General features: G+C 32.2%; 1 protein-coding gene across 9 annotated transcripts in view; it reads right to left on the minus strand.

Annotated features, from left to right (window-relative positions):
* Window positions 1-12,528, minus strand: part of ZNF148 (zinc finger protein 148) — a 130,660-nt gene that overhangs the window by 85,232 nt on the left and 32,900 nt on the right. For 5 of the 9 annotated variants that reach the window (XM_079156195.1, XM_079156189.1, XM_079156190.1 and 2 more), the window contains 2 exons: window positions 9,824-9,905; window positions 2,900-3,035 (listed from right to left, as the gene is read on the minus strand). The gene's annotated coding sequence lies outside the window, so the exon portion shown is untranslated. The remainder of the gene's footprint in view (window positions 1-2,899; window positions 3,036-9,823; window positions 9,906-12,528) is intronic. The other 4 variants (XM_079156193.1, XM_079156192.1, XM_079156191.1 and 1 more) reach the window with 3 other exon arrangements.

The following is a 12,528-nucleotide window of genomic DNA, read 5'->3' on the forward strand; positions in this document are numbered from 1 at the left end:
CACTTGCCTGTAATCCCAGTGACTCAGGAGGCTGAAGCAGGAATATCATAAATTCAAGGTCAGTTTGGGCAACTTGGTGAGACTGTCTCCAAATTTAAAAAAAAAAGTCTGGTGATACAGTTCAGTGCTACAACATCCCCGTGTTCAATTCCCAGTTACCCACCCCCACACACAGATATATAGATATATACACACATATACATGTATCTATATGTGTGTGTACATATACATACAAAATGATTTAGCAAAAACTGTTTAATCTCATTTAAAAACAATATTTCTTGTGTAGGCACATTCTACATTCAGAACTCTTCAGATACACCTTTGTATAACTATCATTTTGTATCTTACAAAGCCTATCTTGTAAACTACATTGATTTTTCTTTTAAGAAATATTTTTTTAACTTTTTTATAAACCTTTATTTACATATTTTTATGTGGTGCTGAGGCTTGAACCCAGTGCCTCTCAAATGTTAGGCAAGTGCTCTACTACTGAGCCACAACACCAGCCTCAACTATGTTGATTTTTAATGTGCTATTTTAAAACATCCTAATAGCATCATTTACAATAATGACAATTGGACAAAAAGTTCTTTCAAATCAGTACTAGCATCAATAAAACATATTTAAATAATAAGAATCTAATTTCAAAAGCTGCTAACACAATTATTAATCAGAATGTATAATATGATGATTTAAAAGTGACAATTTTTTAACTACAGAAAAATAATTTATAATTATTAAAGCCCAGGGCTAGGGTTGTAGCTCAGTGAGAGCTCTTGCCTAGCATGCATGAGGCACTGGGTTCGATCCCCAGCACCACATTAAAAAAAAAACTAAATAAACAAAATAAAGGTATTGTGTTCACCTACAACTAAAAGTATCTTTAAAATTTATTAAAGCCAATGTTAATGCATTGCTACATAACACTTAAGCCTCTCAAAAAAAAAAGGAATCCCGCAATCTAATGCATTCCAATTATTTATCACCAAAATCTTCTAAAACACTCAACAAAATAGTGATATTTGGAAACTTGAAATCATATGTATGCCAACTCAAACTGTTTCAGAAATAGCTCTGTGTGTGTGTGTGTGTGTGTGTGTGTGTGTGTGTGTGTGTGCGCGCACACGTGTGTGCATAATTTTTTTTTTCTTTCTGTGGTATTGGGCACTCCACTACTAAGCTATATTCCCAGTCCCTTTTAATTTCGAAACAGGGTCTCCCTAAGAGGTTGAGACTGACCTCCGACTAGAAATTCTTCTGCTTCAACCCCCTGAATTGCTGGGGTTACAGGCATGCCATCACACCTGGCTAAGATATATCTGTAATTTATCTTTAACAGATGGGGAAAAACAGGGAAAAGAATCAAGCAAAACAAAAATCTACATTTTGTTGGTTCTAAGTATTATATCCATTGCATTTTATGCCAATCTCAAAAATTCAATCATTAACAATCAAAATACTGATTCTATTAGAAAACTGAATTTTCCTCAGTTTTGTTAGGCAATAAAAAAAATACTTCTTAAAATAAATTTCACTATATACTATAAATAAACACCAAACATCTAATGATTATTTTTAAAATATGTGCTGAATAGTAACAAAGATACACTCCGTAACAGAATAAGTGTTAACTGACACAAACCCTAATGTGACAGATAGCTGGCCATCCCTCCAGAATCTGTTCTCTCCTTCTTAACCAATTATAAAAATTATTGGAGACACATGCCTGCCCAGGTAAGACTCATTATGCGCCTCTCTTGTAGCTGGTTGTGGCTATGTCACAAAGTTACAGCACATGGGATAAGAGTGAAAGTGATACACAACTCCCATTAAAGGAAAGGATAATGTTCTCCCCTTTTTCTTCTCCCTATTGGCAGATACACTGGTAATCATCCTGGACAACAAGAGGGAAACCAAATATTAAAAACAGCTTAGGGGCTGGGGCTGGGGCTCAGTGGCAGAGTGCTTGCCTTGCATGTGTGAGGCACTGGGTTTGATTCTCAGCACCACATATAAATAAAAAAAATAATAATAAGTAAATGCCCATCAAGAACTAAAAAATTTTTTTTAAAAATTGCTTAGGGTGGGGGTGTAGCTCAGGGGGAAAGTGCAAACTTAGCACACACAATGCCCTGAGTTCAAGTTCCAGTGAAACAAAGAAAAGGTAGGATGGGGTATGGGGAAAAAGGAAGAAGGAAGGAAGGAAAGCAATATCAGGGCAAGAAAAGGGAACCCTGGATCATAATAATTCTCCAGTCTCCATATAATCATTAGACATTTTACACAAACTTTTCAAGCAAATATATTTCTAATTTGTCACAGTAGCCAAGTCTATATACTAAATATAAAACATAAAAGATTTCTGAATTATCTACGAGTGCTTTTCTTTATATTAACATAGGCAAACATATAATATGTATAAATGTACAGCAGTTAGTGTGTTTTATCATATTTCAAAAAATTATACAATAAAAATCAATTAGGTTACTAGGTCCAAGTTTTCTACAGAGGAAAATAGAGATTCCCTGGAAATTCTAGAAAATGTAATATGGACGTATGTGTGTTTAGAATACAAAGGTGAAGAAATGCAATCTGCTGTTAAGGAAGAGGATTAAAAAAGAAAAAAATTTCTAACTTCACTTTCACATACGATTACATAATAAGTTACACATAATTTTCTGTTAAACTAAACAATATAATATTATATCATTATTCATCAAGTTTGTCTTAAAATTAATGTCTTTTCATGAACAAATTAAATCAAAAGTTTCTTTCAGATAAAAAATTAAAACAGAAAGAAACTATTATATAAACACAACAAAATTTTAACAGCAAGGTTTCACGTTTGAAAAAATTTTACTAACTCAAGATTATGAAAAGTAAGTATTAAAATTACCTGAGACTAGGGTAAAAATGAAGACTTCAAGGAAGAGAATGCTGTAGAGTTGAAAAAGAAATCATGGTTGAGTTTCTACCTTTCACAGGCTTCAGAAACCCTCAATACCACCTTAATCACTTATGCCATCCAAATCCTACAATAAAACATACACATACACAACAAACAAATCACATTACTTATGGAGGGAAAGAAAGCTATACAAATACAGTTATGTGCAACCTGGTATAAATTCAGAAGTGACCACTTTTTGAAAATTCAGTAATGTTATGTCTGAATGACAATGCACTGGCTTGTTTTTTAGGTATGAAACAAAATAGGACAGTGGTAGTTAGTAACTGAGGATTAACCCTGGCCTTGTAAAGAATAATTTGCTTACATTTGTAATCTATAGTCTTAGAGATAATAAGTAATTGAAGGAAATGCAGAAGACCTAAAATGTTAGAAAAGATAAAACAAAGAAAGGAACCACTGAAAAACACCACCCTTATCTGCTTTGTAAAGTCTATAAAGAGAAAAGCAAACAAAATGGCAGGCCTTAGAAATAACAAACACAACCAATACCATACCAAACACATGTGTATTCACAATAGAAAAGATCATAGTTCTAAAATCATGTTAAATATCTAAATAAAAAACTTGGTCAGCAAGGATATCTTCTTGAACAGGAGGAGCTAACCGAATCATACAGAAAATGTGGAGTATATCCAAAAACAAAAAACAAAAAAAAGTCCAGGTTGTACATAAGAAAACATCCTGACAGTAAGCATTTCTGACCATACCATCAGACTGAAGATTTTATGGAATTTCCTACTCTGAAGATCCTTAAAAATAATATTCTTACCTATCAAAATTAATTTGTGCTAGGTGTGGTGGCACACACCTATAATTCCAACTATAACAAAGGTTTATTAGGAAGATCGCCAAATTCAAGGAAGGTTTGGCAATTTATGAAGGTCCTATCTCAAAATAAAAGGGGCTGGGAGAATGTAGCTCAGTGGTAAAGTGACCTTGAGTTCCATTCCCAGTACTTTAAAAAAAAAAAAAAAAAGGTTTGTATACACTCCTTCACAGGAAGCTTGGATATAAATGAAAGATTCTATAATGTTCTACCAGTTTACAAGGATACAAAGACAAGAAATCTTCCCACACACAGAGTAAATCCAGTAATAATTTCACCTGTGAATTTCAAAAAGTATTATATTAATTTATTTTTTAAAAATATTTCAAGATTGTTAGCATATTTTTAAAAGTTCAATTCCTGATAGAGTTATATATCTCAGTATCCTTCAATTTCAGAGTTTTCTGGAATATTCATGCTTATTTATTTTCCCAAATAAAACTTTTGTCAAAAATAAAATGTTGCTTTGTTTCAACAACAGAATTGTATTACACGAAAACCATAATGAAAACAACAGTAACAACAAAAACCATGAGTGAGAGGAAGTAATCACAATCCAGAAATTCTACAATATTAAGAAAAATGCCATTTTCAACAATTACAAGACACACAAAAAATATGTGACCCATATTCATGAAAAATATCAGCTAACACGGTGTCTTCTATATGTTGGCCAAAATAAAGATTTCAAAACATCTATTACAGATGTGTTAACATAAAGGAAGGAACCCATGTTTTAACTTTTTTAATTAAGAAAATTAAATTTTTTAATTATGAAAATTAATTATTTAATTATGAAAATTATCAACCATTAAGATTTTCAATAAAAACACAGCAATTACATAAATGAACTCTAATTCTGAAGCTGAAAAGCATAAAACTAAAATCTTTTTAAAAACTAATCAGAAGAGCTGGGCATGGTGACACACACCTATAATCCCAGCAATTTGGGAGGCTGAGACTGGAGGATCCCAAGTTTGAGGTCAGCCTCAGCAACTTAGTAAGGCCCTAAGCAACTTAGGGACACCCTGTCTCAAAATAAAAAATAAAAAGAGCTGGGGATGTGACTCAGTGGTTAAGTGCCCCTGGGTTCAGTCCCCATTATTTAAAAAAAAAAAAAAAAAAAAAAAACAAAAAACAAAACTTAGCCGAAGGGCTCAATAGCTGATCAAGATAACAAAAGAAAATTAGTGACCTTAAAGACACATTAATAGAAATTATCCAATTAAAATATGGAGAGAAAAAAAATGACTAAAGAAAAATAAACAGCTTAAGAGACATGTGGAACATCTAGCTTACCAACATTTCTGGAGTATCAGGAGGAAGGAAGAGAGAAGAGTTAAAAAAAAATTAATAAATCATAGGACGAAAAATTTCCAGATTTGACTTCTTTCCCCCTTTCTTTAGGAAAATAAATCTATAGATCCAAGAAGCCCAAGGAACTTCAAGCAGAATAAATACAAAGAGACCTATTCTTGGACACATCATAGTCAAACTATTGAAAGCAAACACAAGGGGGAAAATCTTGAAAGCAAACGAGAAAAATGACCCAGCATGTGCAGGCCATCATCATAGATGAATGGCTAACTTCCAACCAGAAACAAGAGAGGCAAGAAGACGGTGGCATCACACACGCAAAGAGCCGAAAGCAAAAGAGTGTCAACCAAGAAGAAAACAGCAAGACTATTTTTCAAAAATGAAAATCCCTGATAAGCAAAGACAAAATTTTTTGCTAGGAGACTTGATTTACATGAAATATTAAATAAAGGGCGTCCAGGAAGCTGAAAGGAAAAGACACTAGACTCAAATGCAGAAGCAGCAATGAAAAGCACCAGAAATGGCAAACACGTGGGCTAATCTAAAATAACAAACCTTACTTCTTTTAAAGATCTAAGAAGGTACAAAGAAATGATTATAACATTGAACTGCTGAATTTACAACACATATATAGATATATATTATAATAGTGGCACAATAGAAGAGAAAATGACCTATAATGGACAAAGGTCCTGTATCTCAATGTATTACGCAGATTGATAAATGTATAATATAATGTCAACACACCACAAAAAAAATACCCTTTAAAATATAGTAAAAAGTCAATGAAGTAATTAAAATGGCACACTAAAAAGTATTTAATACAAAAGGCACTAGAGACAGAGGAACAAAAACATGATAAACATATACAAAAGAAATAGCAAAATTAAAATTTAAATCCAGGACTGGGGCCATAGCTCAGTGGTAGAGCACTTCACTCGCACATGTGAGGCACTGGATTTGATCCTCAGCACCAAATAAAAATAAATAAATAAATAAAATAAAGGTACTGTGTTCATCTACAACTATAAAATTTAAAAATAAAAAAAGAATGTAAATCCAATGAAATCCACAATTACATGTGAATGATCTAAAAGCCAGAGACTATCAGATTGTAGGAAAAAACCAAACTTCAATTATAATGCTATCAACAAGCAACACTCTCTTACATTTGAGATTTATAGTAAAAAGATGGGGGGGGGGATTCAGAATCAGTAACAATAAAGATAGCTGGAATGGTCATATTAATATCAGATAAAAAGACTGTAGGAGGGCTGGTGATGAGGTAGAGTGCTTACCCAGCACACACAAGGCCCCAGGTTCAATTCCGAACACCACAAAAAATAAAACAGACTTAAAGACAAAGAACGTGTTTCATAATGACGTAGTCAACAAATCAAGAAGATAAAATAATTGTATATGTACCTAGAAGAAAAGCCCCAAAATAATAACTGATGTGACTGAAAGGAAAAATACGCAATTCAACAATTAAATGGGAGATTTCAAAACCCACAATCTAAATAATTGAAAGAATTAAAAAAACAAAATTAGCAGATATACATGACTTGAACCATATTGTCAACCAACTAGACCTTCTTGGCATATAAAGAAAACTCTACCAACAGTAGAATTCACATTGTTTCCAAACACACATGGAATTTTCTCCAGCACAGTCCATAACATGAAGAAATAAAATAAGCCTCAATAAATGTAAATTTTTATTCATTATAAAGGAATAATCTATAATTATAAATTCATATTTATTATATATTATAATTTTATAAAAGGGATATGCACTGTAAATTATAAATTAATTTATAATTATAAATCAAATGTAAAATTTATAATTATGAAACAAATTTAAAAATTAATATCAGAGAATATTAACTTTAAAATTAAAAGTCATACAAAGCATGTTCTCCAATCATAACAGAATTAGCAAATAAATTATTAAGAATACAAGCTATAATAAGTGTTGGCAAGGTTGTGGGGGAAAAGGTACACTCATACATGGTTGGTGGGAATGCAGATTAGTGCAACCACTTCGGAAAGCAGTATGGAGATTTCTCAGAAAACACTGAACGGAACCACCATTTGACCCAGCTATCCCACTTCTCAGTTTGTACCCAAAGGACTTAAAATCAGCATACTACAGTGACACAGCCACATCAATGTTTATAGCAGCTCAATTCACAACAGCTAGATTGTGGAACCAAACTAGATGCCTTTCAACAGATAAATAGATATAGAAAATGTGGTACATATACACGATGGAATATTACTCAACCTCAAAGAAGAATGAAATTATGGCATTTGCAGAAAAAGGATGGAACTGGAGAGTATCATGCTATGTGAAATAAGCCAATCCCAAAAAACCAAAGACCCAATGTTTTCTCTGATAAGTGGATGCTGATCCATAGTGGAGGATGGGTGGGGAAGAATGAACTGAATTTTGCAGAGGAGAGAGTGAGTAGATAGAGACGGGCGGGTTGGGGTGGAATGGGAGGGGAAGGACCATGGATTGTGAGACAGACATTATTACCCTATGCATGAAAAATTTTTTAAAAAATATATTTATCACTGTCAAAAAAAGTTAATGAAAATAAATAAAAGTAAAAAAAAAAAGAATCAGTAAATAAAATTTCTATTACTTTTTAAATTGTTCTATTACAATTTAAATTGTTTAAAGTCTGCATCTATAGATAAAGGAGTATTTCTGGGAAAGCAATAATTATAGTGATTCAGCTCTACTTTATTACAAATGGTTAACCAGTTATCCTCACTCCATTTAATGAGTGATCATATCTCTTCTACACTTTTAAACACTTTCATTATTCAATTTTGTATGTATTTGCAGGGCCTGTTTCTATAATCTACTGTTCAACTTTTTCAAGTACTATAGCTCACTAAATCTAAAACTGCCAATATTAAGACACACAAGTATTTTATGTGTCACTAAGAGAAAAAAAGAATGCCATACTATGACAAAAAGCCATACAAAGTGCATTCTCCAAAGTTCTAAGAGGGATTTGTGTCATTCAAAGATGTTTTAATATGGAAGGGAAAGTTGAGTCCTAGACTCAAGGATGACACCTAACACAGAACTCTCTACCCTACTCTACCCTACTCCAACATAAAGACGAAGTTCACCATATTCTATCAGAAAAAAATCAGAACTTCTGCAGGATAAAAATGAAACCAAAATCAAAAGATAAGCAAAAATATTTCCCTAGCAAATGACAAGGACATCCTTTCCCTAATACACATATACACAGAGACCAAAAATATACCATATGGCCAGTACTAATGGGGAAAAAAAGCAAAGCTTATAAATAAATACTGACATATATAAAAATGTCTGTTATTAGCTAGTGTTATCAAGGAGACAGATGGATTCCCACTCTGTTAAAGTACTGATACTGGGCATTCTTTTTTTCTTAATTATTTATATATATATGTATTTTTTAGTTGTTGATGGATCTTTATTTTTATTCATTTATTTATATGTGGTGCTGAGAATCAAACCCAGTGCCTCACACATGCTAGGCAGGCTCTCCGCCACTAAGCCACAACCTCAGCCCATGATAATGGGCTTTTTTTTTTGGTTAGGCAATCCATCTAGCAAACTCTAACACACAGAAGCTCTTTAGTGCAACTATTTTTCCCTTAGGAATTTAAACTCCAAATGTTTTAAAATATCTACAAAGGTAAACCCACTTTTGTATATTTATTTCATGACCATTTATATTAGCAGAATATAACCTAAATATCCATAAACAGGTGGCCAGTTAAAATAATTGATACATCCAAATACTAGAATACTACTCAGAAAGAAATGAGAAGGAATGATATGCAAAGATACAAAAGGTTTTTACCTAGTACCACAAAAAAATGCATGCTGCTGAAGTATGCACAGCATCCACCTAAAAAAAATGTAAATACAAGATACAAAAATAAAGGTTTGTATACGTACAGAAAATGTTTGGAAGAATATACAGTGCTAATAATGAATGAGAAAATGGGAGAACTGCTTTTATGACATTTTCTATTGCTTAAGTGTGTATTCCTCTTATAATAAAGCTGGGTAAAAGAATAAAAAGTGACAAACATGACAATTAAGAAAAAAGGAGGAAATCCTAAAATATGGCCAGTAAACTACTAATATTTTCAATTCTCAAGTGTTAAATGAATTCTCAAATTTTCAAACTCATGGAGACACTTTTTAGAATTTTTATCATCATTAATAAATGGCATGAGGATGTGCCTCTGACAGATATGTAAATACCTTGAAAACTGTTATATTTTTAATTTTCTTTCATTTTGTTTGAAAGATAAAAGTACAGGCTTACTATATGTGCCAATACAGGCCAACAAGAAAGGAAAGGGTCATCTGTTTTCCTGATGTAAGGGAACCGGGGCTCAGGAAAAAAGCAAGTAATATATAATTAATCAAAAAAAAGATACTGACTTCATCTTACAAAACCAGTAACATTATTTTCAACATGCAGATATTCACATGTACAAATAGGGGTATCATGTGATTTGTACATAACATTTGTGCTACATATAAGTGAGTAAAAAAGGAAGGAATTGTCCAGTAAAAGCAAAGTACTACCCAACAGTTTTGAGCATGCGTATTCATATGCAAGGCCATGAGTATCTTACCGTAGGAAGAAACTAAAAGATTGAATAAAACAATGAATTACCTCTATAAAATGTGTCAGGCAAATGCCCATCCCGCCAGATCACTTGACTGAATTTCCAAGCTGCTGACTGCTCCCCTCTATCCTATAAAAGTACAAAAATACAGGTTATCCCCTCCAAAGAATCAGAATTAGAAACAGTCTTAAAGTCGGGATGAAATACTTATAGCTAAATGTGAAAAATCTAACAAAACTCTTTCCATAATAGAAACTGCTGAATTAAACATAATTAGCAGCAACTAATACTTCTTGACCCATCAGTGCTTAATAATCATCACAAATAAAATTGGAATTTTTCAAACATAATTTCTAGTTAAAAGGTAAGATTTCTTTAAAGTATGAATGATAACTTTGAATCATTTTAAAACAGAAAAAGCAGAAATGTGTTTCATTAAAAGCACTGCAAATACTCTCCATTATTCAAATAGTATTACTTTACTGAACAAACCGTAACATTTCCCCCAGCTCTTAAATATATTAAGAATGTAGCTTCATAAATAACAGAACTAATAAATATTTTAAAATTTTAAGGGAAAAGGTATTCTTAAAACTAAATTGGTCTGTTGATGTTTTTTAAATGGCATGCTATCATCAATCTATGAGAGACTAATACAGAAAATTAACACTCTTTGTTGGTAGTACATTGATACTGGACCAGATAGTTTTCTTCACATAACTGGAAGCTACATAAACATAGATAATGAAAATTTAAAGCCAAATTATCAGAAACAAAAAGTAGGACAAATGAAATATTTTATCAGAAACAATAAAGCATTTTATGTAACAGCTCTAACACATTTTTAGGTTCAAAAATATATTTCAAGTTAATAAAAGCAAAACAAGAGAAATTCAAAATCTCTAGAAAATAACCTCGTACATTAACTCAGTTGTGTTTATATAATTTTTAATCAAGGGATTATAGTATTTCTGATAACTTAGCATTCTCTAGTCCTTAGCCAGCAGAAGTGTAGTTGCTAAACTAGTTACAAGAAAAAGACCTATTTTAAAATAACTCATTTCTTCTAAGTTCTTAATTGCCTGCCTCAAAGTTTTCTAGCATTCAAAAAAACATACATGCCATTAATCTCAATTATATTTATTTGTTTGTTAAGACAAGATCACACTATATTATGAGGGCTGACCTAGAACTCCTGGGCTCAAGCGGTCCTCCCACCTTGGCATCCTGAGCAACTGGAGCTATATATACATAGCACTGTTGGCTCAAAATTATTTGTAAATTCGTACTTCTAGCCTGACACGGTAGTGCACACCTGTAATCCCAGCAACTCAGAAAGCTGGGGCAGAGGGGGTCACATGTTCAAAGCCAGTCTCAGCAATAGTGAGGCTCTTAGCAACTTAGTGAGACTCTGCCTCAAAATGAAAAAATAAAATAAAAAGGGATGGGGATGTGGCTCAGTGGTTAAGCACCCCAGGGCTCAATACCCAGTTAAAAAAAAATTTACAGCAATAGAGCCAAAATAATAACAGAAAACATGAATCTCAAACTTTACTGAAAGTAGGTAAAGCAAAACTATCTGCACTACACTGCTATTTACTAGTCTATTAGAATATTATACATTCTCTATATATTTCTACATTTGTTACTATATTTAATTTTTATAATTACTAAGTTTAATAGAAAAAGCAATTCAAATCTATACACAGGAAATAAACCTGTTATCAAATTGAGACATTTTAATATTGTGTTTTTTTAAAGTTCATTTACTATACCCACTCTACAATCAAGACAATATTTCATATCTCATCACATATATAACATCGACAGAATGGACAAATAAATTTGAAATGTTAATACAATCCTCATTTTCACAAAAAATATACTCATCTTCTTGCATTGCTTCTTATTGAAAGCACTAAATTAAGGCTGCCAAACATCAAAGAATATAACTAAATCTGTTAAAAGAGAAGGAAAAAATAAAATAGTGAAGCAAGATGTGAAAGGAAATATGTCACATACACAAAATAATTTAAACTCAAAAATCTGCACTTATAAACATTATTTTTTAAATATCTTTCTCATGACAACCTTTCTTCTACCATGGAAACCCACATTTCCCCTAAGTCATCTGTCACATAAGTATTTATTTCTAAAACCCCAATTCATTTAGTATCAATTGCAATTTCATTTCTCCTTTGAATCTTTATTCTGCTTTCTCCTCTCCCATTCCTCTCCACTATCAATGAGAAGAGAGCCTACCATCTGGAAACTAAAATCCTACAAGTATAAAAAGGTATAAAGCTACTTGGACAACCACTCCAATGTGGACAACCACATAGGCAAGATTTCCCCACTTCCTTTGCCTGCTCTCCCACTTTAGCAATTAGCAAATATCGCTTCTTTGCAATTCTTCAAATATTTCACTAGTTAAATGCTACCTGCATATAATCATTTGTGCAAATATAAAGACTAAACATGTACTTATATCTACTCTATCAGGATATTATTTTTTAAATCAGTCAATGATACCCTGTTATACAGTAATGCAAATACAGACTTTTCTTTTTACATGGTATCAACTTTTATATCTATTTAATAATTAAGGTAATTTTGTACCAACACCAAGTTCAATAACTATGGCACAGGCAGAAAATAAATGGAACATTTTACAGGGCCCATTTACTACATTTTCATTGGTTGTTTTTTTGTTTTGTTTTGTTTTTTTATTCTGTTTTGTTTCTGTGGTACT

Source organism: Sciurus vulgaris (assembly GCF_902686455.1).
Source record: "Sciurus vulgaris genome assembly, chromosome: 10".
Taxonomy (NCBI): domain Eukaryota; kingdom Metazoa; phylum Chordata; class Mammalia; order Rodentia; family Sciuridae; genus Sciurus; species Sciurus vulgaris.